This window comes from Balaenoptera musculus, chromosome 11 (genome assembly GCF_009873245.2).
Source record: "Balaenoptera musculus isolate JJ_BM4_2016_0621 chromosome 11, mBalMus1.pri.v3, whole genome shotgun sequence".
Taxonomy (NCBI): Eukaryota; Metazoa; Chordata; class Mammalia; order Artiodactyla; family Balaenopteridae; genus Balaenoptera; species Balaenoptera musculus.
In genome coordinates, this window is record NC_045795.1 from 72,417,656 (window position 1) to 72,439,018 (window position 21,363).

The 21,363-nt window shown below is 40.0% G+C and overlaps 1 non-coding gene across 1 annotated transcript; it reads left to right on the top strand.

Moving 5' to 3' along the window:
- Nucleotides 1-16,939: 16,939 nt before the first annotated feature.
- LOC118904632 lies at nt 16,940-17,044 on the top strand. Its single transcript, XR_005022080.1, has one exon. It is a non-coding gene; the product is annotated as a U6 spliceosomal RNA (small nuclear RNA).
- Nucleotides 17,045-21,363: the final 4,319 nt, after the last annotated feature.

Genomic DNA, 21,363 nt, shown 5'->3' on the forward strand with positions numbered 1-21,363 from the left:
TTGTCCATTCACTTATTCAGCAAATATTTATTGAGCCCCTAACGTGTGCTAGGTACTCTCTAGGCACTGAAAACCTAAATAGAAATAGACAAGTCCTTCCTTCAACAGGCTTATATTCCAGTTTTAAGAGATAATGAAATAAACTTACTCTATGTCAGTGATAAGTGCTGTGGAGAAAAATGAAGCAGGCTCTGGGGATAATGATAAAGGTAATTGAGCAGATACCTGCATGGAGATAACTGTTATCCTGAGGATAACGCAAAAGGCACGCTTGACATGTTTTGGCAAGGGGAGTGTGACTGAAGAAGAGGATGGTTGGAACTGAGGTCAGAGAAGTGGGGGAGGTGGTGCTAAGTCATATAAGAGGGCTTTCTAGGTTAGTCTAAGAATTTTGCCTTTTCCTCAAAGTTAGATGAAAGCCATCATCCTTTTCAAAAGAAAATTGATGACGGGAACAAGGGCAGAATCAAGGAGACCTATTAGGAGGCTACTGCAAAGATCCAGGTGAGACATGGTGGAGACTTGGCCCAAGGTAGAAGCAGGGGAGGTGGAGAGAAGTGGTCAGATTCTCAATCTATTCTGAAGGTTCAGGAGGCAGAATATGAGTGGCAGTGAGAGAATGAGGGAAGCTAAAGACATAAATTTTCTGGTCTCTACAACTGGCAGGATGGAGTTGCTATTTGTTGTTATCTTATAGATAGGTAAAGAATTTGAGGTTTCAGGAGGTTAAGTAACTCCTCCACAGTCAACTGTCTAGTTCTCTGTTATAGGTTTATATGGAGAGGTTGAGTGGTAGTTCCTTTTCCCCATCTCCTCAAGAAAATAGCCTTTACTAGTATAAAGACAACACTAAGGCTGGGGAGGGGTTGTGGAATTTTAGGATTTCCAAGTATCTCCCTCTCTCAGAGACCCGGAAAAGAACAGACCCAGGTTGGGATGGCTGCAGGATGCCTGGGAGACGGGTCACTAAGCACTGAGACCCTGAAAGCAGCTTTAAAAGTGTTGGGGGGCTGCTTCCCTGCCTAGAATGGAGAAGACCTCTGGAGAGGACTGTCTCTGGCCAGACAAAGGAGGATCAACAGCATAACCCCAATCCAGTTTCCTAGGGCCACTCAAACCCTGGAGGTCATATATAATTCATTGTAGCGGGGAAAAGAATCCCAGAAATAACTCTTGTCCACCGTGATGAGTGGGGACTCTGAGCCATATTTTTTTTTTGTCTGTTTCCGTTTTTGGTTTTTTTTTGGCCGCACTGTGCGGCATGTGGGATCTTAGTTCCCTGAACTGGGATCAAACCTGTTCCCCCTGCAGTGGAAGCACGGGGTCTTAACCACTGGACTGCCAGGAAAGTCCCGAGCCATGTTTTATTTGAATGAACAAATAAATAAATACATAAATAAATAATAAGGGGACTTCCCTGGCAGTCCATTGGTTGGGACTTTGCCTTCCAATGCAGGGGGTGCGGGTTTGATCCCTGGTCGGGGAGCTGGGATCCCACATGTCTCAGGGCCAAGAGACCAAAACATGAAACAGAAGCAATATTGTAACAAATTCAGTAAAGACTTTAAAAATGGTCCACATCAAATAATCTTTAAAAATAATAATAATAAAAGAAAGAAAGAAAGAAATATGACAGGGATGTTTACCATGGTATTGCTAATTAAAAGAAAGCCTTGGGAACAACCCAAATGTTCAACAGTGTGGGAATGGTTGGTTAAGTTACGGTATTTATATAGAGCGTAATACTACGCATCTGTTTAGAAAGCTGGAACCAGATCTATATTTATGGAAATGGAAAGGTGTCCACAACGTGTTGCAAAATGAAAGGATCAGTTTACAGAACGGTATGATTCTGTGTAGGTCACGCTATGGGCATACATATGCATACACAAATATATGTATGAAGAGACGGTTGGAAGCAAGTTCACAAAATTTTAACAATGCTTATCTGTGGCTGGTGAGATTTATGTAATTTAGTTTATTTCCTGCTTTTCTGGATCAATTGAATTTTTTTAAATGAGCATGTCTCAATTATGTAATCAAAAGAACTTTTTCATCTTAGAAAAAAATCTGTTACCTAAGATTTTTTTAAAAATTTATTTATTTATTTTATTTACTTATTTTTGGCTGCGTTGGGTCTTCGTTGCTGCGCGCTGGCTTTCTCTAGTTATGGCGAGCGGGGTCTACTGTTCGTTGCTGTGTGCCGGCTTCTCATTGCGGTGGCTTTTCTTGTTGTGGAGCATGGGCTCTAGGCACGCGGGCTTCCGTAGTTGTGGCTCTAGAGCGCAGGCTCCGTAGTTGTGGCGCATGGGCTTTGTTGCTCCGCGGCATGTGGGAACTTCCCGGACCAGGGCTTGAACCCGTGTTCCCTGAATTGGCAGGCGGATTCTTAACCACTGCGCCACCAGGGAAGCCCTATTACCTAGGATTTTGCAGATTTACCTTTAATTATGCTGTAAAACTGTTTTATCTAAAGCTAAATTTAAAATATTCATTAGACATTTTGCTCCTTAGAAAATTTTTATTGAGCCTCAATTTTCATCAATTAGATGTTGAAAAAGTTAAGTACATTAAGTGATGTCTCCAGATGCTAACCACTAAGCACTCAGCTCCATTTACTTATTTTTAACATTACTTTCCTTGGGCTTTCTTGCTAACAAAAATTAAGTGGTAATTATTTATTTATTTTTTTTTTAAATGATTTTTTTGTTTTTTTGTTTTTGTTTTTTGTTTTAATTTTTTTATTTATTTATGGCTGTGTTGGGTCTTCGTTTCTGTGTGAGGGCTTTCTCTAGTTGTGGCAAGTGGGGGCCACTCTTCATCGCGGTGCGCAGGCCTCTCATTATCGCGGCCTCTCTTGTTGCGGAGCACAGGCTCCAGATGCGCAGGCTCAGTAATTGTGGCTCACGGGCCCAGTTGCTCCGTGGCATGTGGGATCTTCCCAGACCAGGGCTCAAACCCGTGTCCCCTGCATTGGCAGGCAGATTCTCAACCACTGCGCCACCAGGGAAGCCCGGTAATTATTTTTTAAAACCGCAGTTATTTCCACAAATAAGATGACATGAAGTCCACTGATATTAATTTTTACTGAGGCAGAAATAGTTTTGAAACAACCAAAAGAAAAAGTCCTGTTCAAAATCTGGGATTTTAGCACATTTATTACAGTGATCTTTCTTCTCAATTTGATTACAAAACTATATGACCTGGCAAGTTACTTTTTCTTTAATCCTTGAAATGCTAGTGCTATGGACACTGCATTTATCTATGTGATCTTTCTAAATATATACCTCTTGGATAAGTAGATCAGGTCAAATCAGGTGAATTGGTTGAATTCCAAGTCTTGGAGCATTGACTACTAGGCCATACTTAGGTGTTAGAGGTGAAAATCACTGTATTAGTTACAAAACAATTTCAAAGAATTAGACAGCTATTGACAGTGAATCAAGAATGAATGCCTGTAAAATATTCAATTAAAAAAGTCAAGAATTCTGCTACACCTGTTATATAGTCAGTAAAGGGAGAGGTTTTATTTTCTATTGTTCACAAAAAGCAGGAAGAGGAGAAAGGGGAAAAAAGGAGGAAGTAGAAGATCATGAAACTGATACAAATTTACTGGAAAATAGGTGAAGAAAACGGAAGCAAAATTTAATTCAGAAAATTTTTAAATCAGTGATATTGAAATGGTGCATAGATCATAAGATGTTATACATGATGGAAAATGTAGATCTAAAAAAGGAAACTTTGGGGGAGGGAAATAATTTTTTAGACTCTTCCCTCTCCTTCAATCTCTATACTTAATTAGTCACCAGATTCTGCTGATGGTTGAATCCCCAGCAAAACTGGAAGATACTACAAAAGGGCCTTCCACCTATACCTGGTTCTGACTTCATTCCATTGATCCTATCCCAGGTTTTTACTGTAAATCTTATTTCTAAATGGCTTTGCTATCAATGAAAGATAAATCTAAAACTCTAAATTATAGTTTGATTTCATTTCACCCATGGAATTACTTCCCTTTTAATAAGGGATGCTTGTATGAAAAAGCCTTCAAAACTTCTGTCCATCTTCAGCCTGACTTCATTCCCTCTTGGGTTCCAAGCCAGACCAGTGTTTCTAGTTGTCCACTGTACATGTTTACCTTGGTGTCCTACACACCACTCAAACTCACCCCTTCAAAACTTGCTCCTCAGGACTTCCCTGGTGGTCCAGTGGTTAAGAATTCACCTTCCAATGCAAGTGATGCGGGTTCGATCCCTAAGCCCATGCGTCACAGCTACTGAGCCTGCATGGCACAACTAGGGAGAAGCCCGTGCGCCACAACAAAGAGCCCGCATGCCGCAGCTAAGACCCGTCGCAGCCGAATAAATAAATAAATAAATAAATAAATAAATAAATATTTTTTAAAAACTTGCTCCTCCTCCTGGATCCCACATATTCCCTTTTCCTCCTCCCTCATATTCTGAAAATTATACCTCCTAATAGCCCTCTGAATCCATTCCCCCCACCCCGCTCTGTTCACACTGCTAAGACCTTAATTCAGACACTAATCATTTCTTACCTGGACTTGCAATTATTTCTAAATGGTCTTTCTGCCTCCAATCATCCTCCATTTGGCCATCATTCTAAAATGTACAATTGATCATGTCAGTTGCCTGCTTAAAAATTCTTTAGTGGCTCCTCATTGCCTTCAGGATAAAAAAACAAATACATGAACATGGCATTTAAGGTCCTTTTTGAGCTTGTTCCTGTCTACTCCTGTAATCTTTCTCTACCTCATTCTTTAAACATACTGCACCCCAGTCATGCTGAACTAACTGCTGTTTTTTCAAACAAGCCATGCCCTCTTACTTCTGGCCCTATAGTCAAGCTGTTCCTTCAGCCTGAAATGATTCCCCTTTCTCCACTTTACCTCCACCTGCAAGCTCCTACTCATCTTTGAAGACACAACCCATGTCCTCTTTTTATCTGAGGACTTGGCTGATCTATTTCGGCAGAGTTTCACATAGACGTTTATTCCATAGAATCTATAGTATAGTGTTTTATTTATTGATGCATAACAAATCATCCCAAGACTTAGTAGTTTAAAACAATAATAAACACTTATTATCTCTCATAGTTTCTATGGGCTGGGAATATGGGAGCCACTTGGCTAGGTAGTTCTGGATAGGGTGTTCTCATGAGGCTCAGTCAAATGTCAGCTGGGGCTGCAGTCATCTGAAGGCTTGAATGGGGCTGGAAGATCCACCTTCAATGACTTAACTCACTTGGCTGGCAAGTTGGTCCTGGATGGTGGTAGAGGCCTCAGTTCCTCCTCTTGTGGGCCTTTCCACAGAGCAGCTTAAGAGTCTTCATGAGGACTTCTCTGGCGGTCCAGTGGTTAAGACTCTGCGCTTCCAATGCAGGTGGGCAAGGGTTCCATCCCTGGTTGGGGAACTCAGATCTCGCATGCCGCGTGGCATAGCCAAAAATAAATAAATAAATAAGAGTCTTCATGAGATGACTGCTGGCCTACCCCAAAGCAAGCAATTCAAGGGACCAAAGCAGAAGTTGCAAGTCTTTTACAACTTACCCTTGGAAGTCAACCACTGTAACCTCTGCCATACACTGTTGTTCACATAGACTAGCCCTGATTCACTGAAGAAGAAGACTATATAAAGACATAAATACAAAAAAGCAAGGATCTCTGGGAACCATCTTGGAGACTGGTTATGGCATATAGAGTAACAGATACAGTACATCCTATCTCACTAGCCAGTGACTACAAAATATGATCATACTTACTTTTATTGTTCAAATATGATGGCATAAGCCCTCATGGCCTATTTCCTGGAAAAGGCAACCTCCTTCTCTCCCATATTTCTTTTTTTTTTTTCTTCTTCTGTATTTCTGACATAGCTTTTGTGTTCTCAGAAACAGTCCCTCCTGTACTTCTGCCCCAGCTTTCTGGACCTGCTGCAGCCTTACTATCTCTCACCCTTATGAGGACAGTGGGCACCACTGTTTTGCACAGATGACTGTCATCATTGCTTCTACCATTGACTTTAGGAAGTGCTTGATATTCTTCCAAGAAAGTAGAACAAGCTCAAGAGCACAACTGAGGCCAGGGTGTGACAGTTAACAAGTCTTTTCAGAAGGCTTGGGAATACCAGAAAAGAAGTGTAATAGACAGGGTAACTTACACTGCTATTAGTAGTGGCTACTCTGAGAGGTCCACAGTCTGAACATCCTCAGAATGGTACAAACCTAGGTCCTCTGGAAACTCTACCACCACCAGATGCCCTATGTCCTACAAAAGACAAAGTACAGCACAATCTGTCATCAGTCTAATTCCTAAGGTCTGGGATTTTCAGTCTGGGATTTTAACACCACAGGTAGAACTCAACCATCCACGCCAGGGCATGCTGGGCCAAGCACTCTCCATTTCTTGTTCACAGCCTATCCTCCAGCACTAGCTGAAGAGAATAAGCCTGTGCACTCTCCCAGCATTCCTTTCCATCCCACTTCTATGATCCTCACAAACAAAGAATAATCCAAAGAATAGTCCTCTCAACTCTGCAAAGATAGGCAGTAATGCATAAGCATAGGATAGTCCAAATCCACACTTAGGGAAAAACATTTTCATATAGAAATCTTAATCTATAGAAGCCTAAAACTACTAAGAGACATCTTGTTAACAGCCTGAAGCATCTACGTTTGCTTTACCTTAATTATTTCAGGCCTTCCCCAAGACTAGACCTGGGTAGATTGCTTTATATTTACATAGCCCAAGAGTCGACTTCAGGGTGTTTCCCAGCACTAAGGAAGAGTTAGTACCATGGGGAAATTGGATCCTTTGCTTTTAGAAGGTAGTATTTCCAGCTGCTTTACTCATCAAGGTTAAAAAATAAAATCCTGGCTTCAGCCAGCCTGGTTATATCACTTGCCGTAATTACTTCCGGGAAAGCATGTCTCCTCTTCATTAGAGAGCCCAGAGGTCAGACAGCAAAAATAGGAGCTGAAGGGAATAAGTAGTGCCTGGAGATAGAAAATAATGTCAGGCAGATTGTCATATAGAAACAGTGGGCTGCCATGAAAAGACAAAAAAGATTTTGGAGCCTGGCAAATGTAGGTCCACGTTATGGTGGATGCTTCCCTTATGGTGGGGTAACTCAGACTTAACTTCTCTGAGCCTTGTAAATGATGTAAAATGATGGTAACAATCTCTACCTCACAGATTTGAGGGTTAAATGAAAAAAATATATAATCCAGCCCTGGCAAGCAGGCTACGCTCCAGCTACAGCACTGGATGGTAGGAATAGAGTGGTGAGCAGATAAAAATGAGTCACTGTCTTCACTGAGATTCCAGTCCAGAAGGGAAGACAGGCATTAAACAAAGAACTACCTAATTACAATTGTGATGACTGCTATGACAAAGAAGCACAGGGTAACATAAGAGAAGACTTGACCTAATTTAGGCTGGCAGGGAATGTGGTCTTAAGGTAGTGATGCCAAAGGTGGGGAATCTGGGTTAGGGAGAACATGTCGGGTTTCAGTCAGAGCATTGTAGGCTGCTGGAAGGTGCTCAATAAATGGGAGCTGCTATAATAATTACTATTATTATCATTATTATTCAGTAAATATTTATTGAGTATCTACCATGTGTACTGTGCTACTATGCATACTGAGGGTACACTAAATGTGTGAATTTGAGCAAATATCTTAACCTCTTTGAGCCTCATTATGTTCATCTGTAAAATGGGGATATTAAGACTGCCTCTTTAGTCTGTCTTTGAGGATTCAATGAAATAATGTATATAAAGTGTTTAACATAGTGCCTGGCAAAAAGAGAAGATAATGTATGTTAGTAATTATTATTACTGCTCATTAGTCAGGGCCAGCTACATAATTTGTGGGGCCCATTGTAAAATGAAAGTACAGGGCCCCTTGTTTAAAAAGTAATAAGAATTTCAAGACAGCAACAGCAGAGCATTGAACCAACTTCGTGACCCTGTGTGACTGCATAGTTAACACGGTCATGAAGACAGCCCTGTCACTAATTATATCATATATATAGATTTAAATAGCTTAACTATCCGAGAAGTTTGAATTGGGAGGGTGGGGGACGCAACTTCTAGAACTTAATCTGTTGAATTTAGTTTATAAGAATGAAATATAAGCATATTCAACATATCAGTATATCAATAGATGATCGGTGATTACATTTTCCTCAACATTTTATTATGAAAAATGTTAAAGTGCAAAATTATAAGAATTTTATAATGAACATATATATATATACACATCACCTAGATTCTACAATTAACATTTTATTATATTTGCTTTATTATGTATTTATTCATCTATCCATTCCTCAAACCATCCGTTAATCTATCTTGTTTTTGGTGCATTTCAAAGTAAATTCCAGATATCAATATCACTTACTAAAATCCAATTTGTTTTTTTTCCTTCTGATGTAAAATTGACATACAGAGGAATGCACAAATCTTGGCTAAATTTGTGAGTTTTGACAAATACATATACCTCTGTGACCCAAACCTTTAAAACATAATCCATCACCCTAAAAGTTTCCTTCATACCTTTTCCCAGTTTATCTCCATCCCCAGCTTCCCCAAGAGACAACTACTGTTCTGATTTTTTTTTTCTGGAGTTTAATTTTTCAAAAGTACTTGATAAGTATTTAGCTTCAGTGCTTTATCAAATGGGTGCATAGAAAATTCAGCAGACTGTAAAATAGGAAAGATAATTCTAGAATAATGTGGTACAATCAAGAAATATATGATGAGTCAAAGAGTAAAACTAGTGAAATCACTTGAATGCTTTTTCTTTTTTATTTATTTATTTATTTATTTATTTATTTATTTATTTATTTTGACCGTGCTGCGCGGCTTGCGGGATCTTAGTTCCCCAACCAGGGATCCAACCCAGGCCCTTGGCAGAGAAAGCTCTGAGTCCTAACCACCGACCACCAGGGAATTCCCAGCTTTTTCTTTTTAATAGTTTCATTTTTTGGTAAAAATGATGACAATGTGTAAAATGTGAATAATATGAAAAAATACAGAGAGGAAAATCACCCATCATGGAGGAGTAAACATTTTAAATATTTTGATGACATTTCTCCTAGATATCTATACATATATACATATAGTGATCTGTGGATGACATTTGATAAAAATGAGATCATACACATGTAAGATCTGTTTCTATATCTTAACAAAATGCTGTACTGGGTTACAACATGAATACGTTTTACATGCTGATTTATGATACCAAAATGCCCTCCAAAAAGGAGGCACCAATTTATATCCACTGACTGTCTAAGTTTTAAATTCTTAAGAATGGAAAATAAATGTTTGTTTTATATTTTTTCCTTTAGGGTAGAAAAGAGGGAAACACATGAAGGGCTAATAAGTGCCTCTAAAAGCACAGCAAATCAATCCAGTTGAACTCAATTCAATAAACAATTACTAAGCAAAGATAAGAATAGCTGCTGGGAACAGAAAGATAAGTCATGAACCCAATATGCAGAATACTCATACCCTAACAGGACAGTTTTCTTGACTACAGTGATTTATCCTCACTTGAGCCTACATGATGAGGGAGGATCAGAAGGATCTACTCCTGAAGGGGCACTGAGTCCTCCATTAAATTTGGTACAAAACTCAAAAGATGTAAGTGAAAATCAAGCCTCCCTCCTGTCCTTCTTCCCCAGATTCTTACCCCAACCCATTGTTCCCCTCTCCAGAGTTTTCCACTGTTACTGATTTCCTGTATCTCTTCCCAGAAAATGCTCTGCATATATAGGCATATGCTGAGCAGGCAAAAACATTAATTGTCCACTCATTGCTTACTCCTTCAAGCAATTTTAAAATACAATTGTATGATACCTACACATAATTGTGCATATTGCTCTAAAATTATACCTTGGAGATTGTTCCATATTTACTCATATGTGGGTGCTTCATTTATTTTTAACTTAGAGATCATTACATAGCCACTCTTAGGGAGCTTCTTCATTCTTTTTTACCATCTACACAGTATTCCATTGCGTGAATGTATTTATTTAACCGGTACACTATTGATGGACCCCTAGGTTGGTCCCAATATTTTGCTAATATGATCCTGCAATGAATACCCTTCTAGATACTGAAATCAATTTTCAATAAGAAGTGATTGTGTGAAGGTAGTAATGTTTGGCTTCAAATCAAGTTAGTAAGTAGTCGGTAGAGACATTTGTTGGGTTATAGATGAATATTTAAAAGTACAAAGCATTAAATATATATGCTGTGTCTGAAGTATGTTCCCCTAAACCACTGTTAAAACAAAAGAAAAGCATAAGAGCCAAGAGGAAATCTCCACCCACTTAGTCAGACTCCTCAGGAGCAGTAAATAGACAGGCCTTATCCAGTATCTTTCAGGTTCACAGTGGAGCTTTGTCACACTAGTAGTGAGAACGCATTGTAGAGTCCATGCTTTGGCACTAAGAACTTCCCCTAGAGAGTTCGGATCTAGCAGTATAGACATACAAATACTCACTTGTCACACAAATAATTCATCAAAAAGCCTTTGGGCAAGCAAGCAGAGGAACAGATTTCCTCTTGCCCTTCCCATTGACTTTTTTTTGGGCTTCATTTTGAAATAATTACACTTAGAGAAGAGTTTCAAGAATAGCTCAAAGAACTCCCACACACTTTTTATTCAAATTCACTACTTTTTAACATTTGGACACTTTTTAACATTTGTAGAACCTTTCTTTACACAGACACACACACGTATGTATATATGTATGTACATGAGTTTTTTTTTCTGGATTATTTGGGAGTAGGTTGTATACATAAGGCCCTTTTACTCCTTAATACTTCAGTGTATATTTCCTAAAAACAGGGATATTCCATTGATTCTGAGAGGAAAGACTGACCTGGCTACTTCCATCTGTTCTTTTTTAGAATCATGGACTTTAACAGCTAGAAGTAACCTGAAAGTGTCTAGTTCACCCCCTTTACACACAGGGAAACCCAGAATTGGCAAATGAGTCAGCCAAGGTCATATTGCCAATATCTGGGAGGAGATCCTCTCTTCTGGCTCTTTCCTCTCTACAAGCCACTTGGGATCATCTGGTCCAAACCATTCAATAGATTTTATAAATGAGGAAACTATGCCCAGAGGGGGTTTATGATTTGCCTAAGGTCACACAGGAAGTTACTTGCCTGAATTCCATAGGTAGCTATAGTTCTTTGCTATGGGGATCAAGGAGAAGACTAATTTTCCTGAATGTGCACTCAGTGAATAAGCTGATGAATGGACATCTAATGCTTTTGCCTGCCCAGCAATCCTTCCCCCTCCTCCTGGCAACAGCTTTGGGAAACCATCCTTCTTCCATTAGATATAGAGTTAGTGGGACTGTCCTTCAAAGTTCTGCACCCTTCTGGCCATGAAATGGGCATGTAACCCAGCCTAGGTCAATCACCTTCTCTGGGGCATTTGAATCTTGAGGTGAGAGACTCAAGGATTGAAAAAGGTCAAGCTGATAAGGAGGCTGCTTATTGGCTTTTGTTGCTCATCAGCTGTGCTTCCCATCCTGCCTGAGACTTGCTTCTTCAGTGTTTATTTCCATTCTCTGAGCTACCTCATGTCTTTCCAATACTTTCCGTAGGCTTAGGTTGGCCAGGGGTAGTTTCTGTCGTTTGCAAGCACAGGATTCTAACCAATAACAGCTGACTTGAAAAAAATTTTGCTTTCAGAAACACTTGCCGAAACAGAACTGCAACGTAGGTTCCATAGGAAAAAGTTGGCCTTGGGTACACCCTCCCTCAAAGCTTAGTGTGAAAGTGCTTTTCAGGCTTATCGCTCTGCTGTCCAGTCTAACTGATGACATTCCACTTTCACATTCCCTGAAGTGACTGCTCCTTCACAGAGCAACCTTTCTGTTAGTTTGTAGCTCTTAGAAATGTCTCCAGCAAGGGGGCATCGCTTAGTCAGTGGTGATTTTAACTCCATTGCCCCCAGACTGTCCATCTGGGTGGTTAGAGTGGTGAAATACAATCTGACTTGAGCACAATAGCCCAGAGTGGGCTCCCTGCTTGATTGATTCTAGGGCTTGCTGCCAGTAGGAAGTGAAGACACTACTCATTGTCTTTCCTGACAATCTGTTCCTGACCTCCTGAGAGGATTTTTGGAAGGAACTTACACGTATGCAGGAACACGTTGGTATCTCCGAATGACATTCAGACAGTGTAGTCTGAATTTGCATCCAGGAAAAAAAAAGTCTCCAAGAAAACAAAATTATCTTCAAAGAGATTCCCAAGCTCTTGTTGAAAACAGCTTTTTCTTCCTTTAAAATTTTGTTTTAATATTCTTTAAAATAATATAATTACATATAATTAATCTTATATATAGTTTAGTATTATAATTGTTAATATTATTACACAGAGCAGTTTAGCTTCTCATTAGCCACTCAAGAACCAGATTTTTGCATTGCCAAACATCCAGTCATTTAACAAATATTTTGGGGTCAACTATGTGCTAGGCACATAGCAAAAATGAACCAACGGGGTCCTTACCCTTTCAGTGCTTAGAGTCCAGAGGGACAACAGACATTAATTAAGATGTTATACTTGTACCCCATTACAGTGTGTTATAAGTGCTATGAAAGACAAGTACAAAGATCTGTGAGAGATTAAGAGTAAATGGTTTTCCTCAAAACAGTTTCCATAATTCCAAGTGAATTTCTTAAAAAGACTAGAGAGCAATCCCTCCCCCTGCCCTATGAGTCTGTAAATGGTCTGTGAATGTATCAGCCCAGCCATGGTCAAAAAAACCATAGAAGATCTAGTCCCCCTTTCAGAGCAAAAGGTAGGGGTTCTGCCTTTATTTTCTCATTGTGTTAGTCATTATTGTTTTCAAAGCCAAATAGAATAAGAAAATAATTCAGTCACAATGTCCTAAAGAGGGCTTCCCTGGTGATGCAGGGTTAAGAGTCCGCCTGCCAATGCAGGGGACACGGGTTCGATCCCTGGTCCAGGAAGATCCCACATACCATGGAGCAACTGAGCCCGTGCGCCACGACTACTGAGCCTGCGCTCTAGAGCCTGTGAGCCACAACTACTGAAGCCCGTGAGCCACAACTACTGAAGCCCGTATGCTGCAACTACTGAAGCCCACGCACCTAGAGCCCATGCTCTACAACAAGAGAAGCCACTGCAATGAGAAGCCTGCACACTGCAACAAAGAGTAGCCCTTGCTCACCACAACTAGAGAAAGCCTGCGTGCAACAATGAAGACCCAACGCAGCCAAAAATAAATTTTTAAAAAATGTCCTAAAGAATAAAAGACTTCCATTTCAAAGGCAAATACAAATGGGGAGATATATTCATTTTCTATTGCTGCCATAATAAATTACCACACATGTAGTGACTTAACGCAAATTTATTACCTTAAAATTCTAGAGGTCAGAAGTCCAACTGGGTCTCACTAGGCTAAAATCAAGGCACTGGCCTTTCTGAGGTTTCTAGGAAAGTATCAGTTTCTTTGCCTTTTTCCATCATCTAGAGGCTTCCTTCGTTTCTTGGAGGCTTCCTCTATCTTCGAAGTCAGCAACAGGTTGAGTCTTCATGTCACATCTCTCTGATTTACTCGCTGCCTCCCTCTTCCACTTTTAAGGACTCATGTGATTAAAAAGAGATCCACCCAGATAATCCAAGATAAGATCCCCAGCTCAAATTCTGTACCCTTAATTGTACCTGCAAAGTCTCCTTTGCCTTGTAACGTAACATACTCATAGGTTCTGCAGATTAGAATATGGACATCTTTGAGGGGCCATTATTCTGCCTACTACAGAAGGCATGGAAAATGTTGGTAAGGGTGAAAATAAGTAGAGATGCTTCATTCTGTGTGGACAAATAGATACAAGGTGATGCCGTTTTTCTACTTATGGTGGTTATCTCTGGGCAGTGGAATTATGGGTAATTTTTCTTTATACTTCTCTGTTTTCCAAGTTTTCTACGTTACAAATAAAATACTTTTTTTAAAAAAACCATTACATTTTAGTTATTTAGGAGAATGTCTGTATTGTTAGGAAGTGCATGTTGAACTATTTCAGAGTAGTGTCATGATGTCTGCAGCTCACTGTCAAAAGTTCAGAAAACACACACACACACAGATACATAGATAAGGCAAATATGGCCAAATGGTAACAACTCTTACTCAAAGAGGAGTATATATGTGCGTTCATTGCAATTGTAGTTTTCCTGTACATTTGAAATGTTTTATAATAAAAAGCATAACTTTAATGGACAGAGATTCTGTGTTGATTTTATATTATTCTAATTATCATTTTCAAGAATAACTTCAGAGTCTAAGAGTGAGAAGATAAGTCACAAAATCAAGGCACGTTTTCTTTGGCAACCATCTTTGCCACTGATACCAAATTATATAATTAGATTCCAGGAGCTAGAGAGATGGACCTGACTGGTTTCACTTGAAAAGGTCTCATTTCTGTAGGGATGCTTGTTCGCTGTCAGTAGCCCACTAATTTCTCCTAGCATTTCATGTGTTGTGCTTGTTAACATGCTGGACTTGTACAGAGGAGACTGGGTTCTCAAAGCAGTATGCCTAAGGTGGGACCAGCTCTATAATTTGACAGGCCCAGTACAAAGTAAAAATGAGGGACCTTTCATTGAGAAAGTATTAAGAATTTCAAGACAGCAGAGTCCTCAAGCCCCATGTAAGGTCACGCATTCATGAAATCAGCCTTACACAAAGCCCAGCAGATTCCCGCAACAGTCCCCTCCCACCAAGCCTCATATGCCGAGCATGCTCGGTGGGAATGGGGCTGGAGGAAGAGCAGGCACTCTAGACTCATTTTACTGCATAGTCTCTTTACTCCATTTCAACCAGTCGTCTTAGGGATGCTTAAGATCAAAGATTCCTGAGAAATCTATGAATTCTCCAAATTATAACCATTCAGTGAGATGCTTTTGACCATTATCTATGACCATGTTGTACAGTTGTAGGAACAATGCATTTATGTGAAACAAAAGCTCTAACGGAGCTTATCAAAAGGAAATACAGGGCTTCCCTGGTGGCGCAGTGGTTGAGAATCTGCCTGCCAATGCAGGGGACGCGGGTTCGAGCCCTGGTCTGGGAAGATCCCACATGCCGCGGAGCAACTAGGCCCGTGAGCCCCAACTACTGAGCCTGCGCGTCTGGAGCCTGTGCTCCGCAACAAGAGAGGCCGCGATAGTGAGAGGCCCGCGCACCGCGATGAAGAGTGGCCCCCACTTGCCGCAACTAGAGAAAACCCTCGCACAGAAACGAAGACCCAACACAGCCAAAAATAAAATAAATAAATAATTAATTAAATAATTTTTTTAAAAAAGGAAATACAAATAATTACATTAAAAAATGATGATTTGGGGTTTCCCTGGTGGCGCAGTGGTTGAGAATCCGCCTGCCAGTGCAGGGGACACGGGTTCGAGCCCTGGTCTGGGAGGATCCCACGTGCCGCGGAGCGACTAGGCCCGTGAGCCACAACTACTGAGCCTGCGCGTCTGGAGCCTGTGCTCCGCAACAAGAGAGGCCGCGATAGTGAGAGGCCCGCGCACCGCGATGAAGAGTGGCCCCCGCTTGCCGCAACTAGAGAAAGCCCTCGCACAGAAACGAAGACCCAACACAGCCAAAAATAAATAAATAAAATAATTAAAATAACTTTCAAAAGAAGTTTTAAAAAAAACAAACAAACAAAAAAAAAAAAACGATGATTTAAAATGTTATAGTCTTGGGACTTCCTTGGTGGCGCAGTGGTTAAGAATCTGTCTGCCAATGCAGGGGACACGGGTTCGAGCCCTGGTCTGGGAAGATCCCACATGCCACGGAGCAACTAAGCCTGTGAGCTACAACTACTGAGCCTGCACTCTAGAGCCCGAGAGCCACAACTACTGAGCCCGCATGCCACAGCTACTGAAGCCCACACGCCTAGAGCCCGTGCTCCGCAACAAGAGAAGCCACCGCAATGAGAAGCCTGCACACCGCAACGAAGAGTAGACCCCGCTCGCCGCAACTAGAGAAAGCCCGTGTGCAGCAACGAAGACCTAACACGGCCAGAAATAAATAAATAAAATAAATAAAATAAAATAAAATAAAATGTTATAGTCTTCCTAGAATAAAGAATATATTTAAAATATTTTTTAAAAAACTCACTAGATGAACAAAACCAGCACATAGAAACAGTCTCTGATATTTTAATTGGTAACTAAGTTATTTAAAAACAAACCCAAATATACCAATAAAAATTCAGAAAGAAAATGCCTCATGTGGCTTTCTGACCCATCCCTCTTATTCTTAAGCATTTGCTGCATTCCAGCTAACATTCTTAAATTGATTATAAAAAGCAAGAGAACGCTTCCAGTAATCAAAAAGGGACTTACACAAGACTGACAAAAATAAATAGAATTTCTTCTCTTCCTTTTCTTTCTCCCCTTGTCCAGGCGTTTTGCTATTGATATAAAGTATTTATCACTTTTAGGAATAAGACTCCTAGTGTTGATTTTCCCATTTCTGATAAATGATATGGTATTTTTTAAAAGGGCATGCCTCATATGGCTTAGAAAAACATCTGGAAGGGTATAGCTAATAAATTGTTAATAGTAGCTAGCCCTAGGCTGAGGATTTGTGATGAGGATAGAGAGGATTTTTACTTTCCTTACTGTTGCTTATATGAATATATGCAATGAATATGTATTAGCTTTATCAATCAAAAATAAAAAACACTAAAGAAAATTTTTAAAAAGAAAAAAAAACAAACAACCCAGCACGTACTTTAGATCTAGCATGGTGATTTAGGATCAGTCACCCAATCTCTTTAAGCCTCAGTTTCCTTACCTATAAAATGGGGTTAATACCACACAGATGTCATGAGGAAAATGTGTGGTAAATACACCCTCAAGTGCTCGCTTCAGCAGCACATATACTAAAATTGGAATGATAGAGAAGATTAGCATGGCCCCTGCGCAAGGATGACACGCAAATTCGTGAAGTGTTCCATACTTTTAAGAAACGAAATTGAGTTATTTGTAGTGAGGTGGATGGACCTAGAGTCTGTCATACAGAGTGAAGTAAGTCAGAAAGAGAAAAACAAATACTGTATGCTAACACATACATATGGAATCTAAAAAAAAGAAAATGGTCATGAAGAACCTAGGGGCAGGATGGGAATAAAGACGCAGACCTACCAGAGAATGGACTTGAGGACACGGGGAGGGGGAAGGGTAAGCTGGGACAAAGTGAGAGAGTGGCATGTACATGTATACACTACCAAATGTAAAACCGATAGCTAGTGGGAAGCAGCTGCATAGCACAGGGAGATCAGCTCGGTGCTTTGTGACCACCTAGAGGGGTGGGATAGGGAGGGTGGGAGAGAGGGAAACACAAGAGGGAAGAGATATGGGGATGTGTGTGTATGTATAGCTGATTCACTTTGTTATAAAGCAGAAACTAACACACCATTGTAAAGCAATTATACTCCAATAAAGATGTTAAAAAAAAAAATACACCTTCAATAAATGTACCTTCTCTGAGCCTCAGGTTCCTTGCCTGCAAAATGAGGGAGCTGGATTAGTTGTCCATGATCCTTTCGAGAGTTAATCTTCTGATTCCCTCTTTTTATATTCACAGAAAAAAGACTGCTAAATGAAAAATAAATGTCTTTACTTGTCTTCAGGTAATTGTTCTTCTTTTATTTCCTGAAGAACCAGGAAGCCAAAAACCAATGAGCAGTACCTCTGGAATGTCTGGGCAACTCCACCCTGGGCACCTGGGAAATGACAGAGTATTTCCACTCATTAGAATCTCCCTGATGAGGAGAGCTTTCCTTACTGTGAAGAAGATTAAACTTCAGTTTCAAGAAGCTAGTGTGTGCCATTTAAAATATTATATCCTCTCAATTTTAATCTTTGACTACTCCAGGTTTCCTCTTTAGTTAGTTTACTTATACGTATTTGCAAACCAGATACTCTCCTTAAGCAATTATGCAAGTGTTCCATAATTCATGATATCATATGTCATTGGTTAAAATCCAATTAGATGAGTATCATTTAGGGAGGGTTGCATACTGAATGAGTTTACAGAGTAAACTCTGTAAGTTGAGCTGTCTCTTACACATCTCAAATGCTAATGATTGCCTATCTTTCGTGGTACCAGGGTAATAATTTTACAATTCGTTCTTTGTTTTTCTTAGATTGAAAAGTAGCATGGATCATAGCAGTGGTAATAATGATCAGTTTATTAAAAAAGTAAAAATAATAAAGGAAGAGAAAGCTACCACATTGGGAAATACTATCATTCCAAATTTCTCAAAACATAACATGCTTTTTATTTAATTAAAATATTGTATGGATACAGAATCGTATAGAGGAACACCCACATGGCTTAGCATTCAAAATATCTCATGTATGAGATGTCTAATTTAAGCCTTTTCTGTGCCTACTGAATACCAGTGGGTGAAGAACGCCTTCATTGCCATTTTAGCATTTCCAGCACCCTGTGTAGCTTGGTGAGATTCTTTGCCCTTCCAGGTTATAGCAGTCCCAGCTTTTCTTTGAAAAAAATGTGAAAAAGCATATTCTATTTAACGTTAATTTTAAGAGATTGTAGTAGAACTGAACATAAAGAGACACTTTTTGTTTCCACATTTATGAACAAGTTTCTCCATATACTAATTAGAGACATTACAACTTGCTCCTTACTGTATGTGGAAGGCTGGAAGAATTCTTTTTTTTTCTTTTAATTAATTTATTTTATTTATTTTTGGCTGTGTTGAGTCTTTATTGCTGCACACAGGCTTTCTCTAGTTGTGGCGAGTGGGGGCTACTCTTCGTTGTGGTGCTCGGGCTTCTCATTGCGGTGGCTCCTCTTGTTGCGGAGCACGGGCTCTAGGCACGCAGGCTTCAGTAGTTGTGGCACACAGGCTCAGTAGTTGTGGCATGCAGGCTCAGCAGTTGTGGTTCGCAGGCTCAGTAGTTGGGGCACATGGGCTTAGTTGCTCCATGGCATGTGGGATCTTCCCAGACCAGGGCTTGAACCCATGTCCCCTGCATTGGCAGGCGGAATCTTAACCACTGCGCCACCAGGGAAGCCCTGGAAGAATTCTTAACATTAGTAATAATAATAGAAACTAACATTCTCTGAGCATCTATTATCTTCTAGGCATCATTATCTTATTTAATCCTAACATCATTTTATTTAATCCTAACAAGACTCCGTGGGGGTACTATCTTCTTTTTTTCAAATGAGGAAATTGAAACTTAGAGAAGCTTAATAATTTATAATTTACAGTGCTTTTAAATGGTGATGTAATGTGTGATTCTGAAACCTTGATTTTCATTATTCTACTTTGATCTTCTAGGAGAAAGATGGAAATACTCTGAAGACCATTGCATTGCCTGCAAGTCCTTCAGCAACTGAAACCACTTTTCTGTGCCCTCTTTCTTGACCACCTCTCCTTATGCTCCAGTAATACAGACCTACTTGTAATTCCCTTAAAGTCCTTTTCTCCCGAGTCTCTGGGTGTTTGTAATGTTTCCTTGGCCTAAAATTTCATTATCCCACTACTACCAGACTAGCTGGTCTACTCCTACTCATTTTTCATCTCAGTTTAAACTATTCCGCCATGCTCCCATTCCTCTTGATAAACTCATTACAGCAAGAATCTTATTGTGTCATCAACTAAATTGTGAGCAACTCAAGGGAGTCTTTTTTTTTTTCATTGTTGTATTTCCAGAGCCTGTCGCAGTAGCTGTTTTCACATTCAAATTAAATATTTATAGAGTGAATGAATGACAAGAATGCATAAGTGACTTATAAGTTCATGCACAGAACTCATTAGGGGATGTGGGGGGTTCTATATTACTTTATTCCACAGAAGCCTAAAAGTTACCACAAATGAAAAATTTTCATCCTCTTATATTAAAACTTTTCAACATATCCTTATTTTTCTCCAGAATCAAGTACCTGGAAAGAAAAAAAAAAAAAAAGGTACCTGGAACATGGTAATAATTCAATACATATCTGCTGAAATAGTGAAGAGTGTTAGAAAAGTATACAAGGTCCTTATAATCTAACACATATTCTCTCCAGACTCATTTTGTGCCACTCCTACTTTATCCTGTAATAATGAGTAACAGTATGTAATTTTCAATCACGTATCAAATATTTATTGAGTTACTATCATGTGCCAGACACACTGGTCCACCATTTCAAATAGCCTTATTCTTTTTCTTGCTAAACCTTCTTCCTGGAAACTTCCGAAGCCATTCATCAAATACCATGTTCATTGTGGTTTTCCTACCAGCCTTGTTTCAGTTCAGTTACCTCCTGTAGAAGGCAGTCTCTGACCCCTTTAGCACCCAGTGCTTGTTTTCATCTTAGCCTTGATTACATCAAAGTGAAGTTATCCCTGTTTGTCACCTTCCTCTCCCCATCCCTATCTCACAATACTCAGGTGTACTCTCAGAGGGCAAGGATTGAGGTTTTGTTCACCTATGTGTCCCCAGGGCCCAGCACAGAGCTTAGGATAGGGCCCAAACCCTGTATATAAGAATTGAAATGCAAAGTAGTTACTCTTTTAGGAGCAAATGGATTACTGCCTTGAATTCTCACAAGAAGTGAGTTAAGTATTATCTCCATGTAATAGATGACAAAACGAGGCTTGAAAAGGTTTAGAAACGTGCCCAAGGTCACAAAGTGGTGGAGCCTGTTGTCAAAGGAATCTGAAGAATGAAGCCACCACTGATTCTAAATGAGTAAGACTCACTCCCACTGTCTTTTCTTGAAATTTTCGTTTAGATTTTGCAAATCTTTCCTTCTTGGGACTAATGACTCCTCATCTACCTTAATATTTTGAGTGGAAGCAGTCCCCCTTTCTTCATATTAGAAATTGTTCTGTCACTCTCTGGAAGCAACGTGATGTTAGACTTTATGAAGGCACACTCATTCCGGGGTTGAATCTGAGTTAGGAGCCCTGGGGTACAAGACAGACCCAGTGAGAAGAAAGGTCGTTTGAAATGGAATGCAGGGACTAAGAAAGAGTGTTCCTCCGGGCAGGATAACACAGTGACGACTTCAGCAAGGGGAGGATAGACCTTGTTTTAGATGCACAAATCCCAAGGCTTGTGGGAACTTAGTTGCTCACACCTAAGGCGGCCGTGGGGGACTGTGCTGCCCACAGCTAAGATGGATGCTAATAACCTCTCCTTTGGATGGGGTTGTTCGCCTTGCTCAGTGGTATTTTCAACGACGACTATAGTGAATAAAATTTAGTAAAAGTAGGCGCCTTTTACCAAGACGCTAAAGTAGGAATTTGGCCAGTTATGT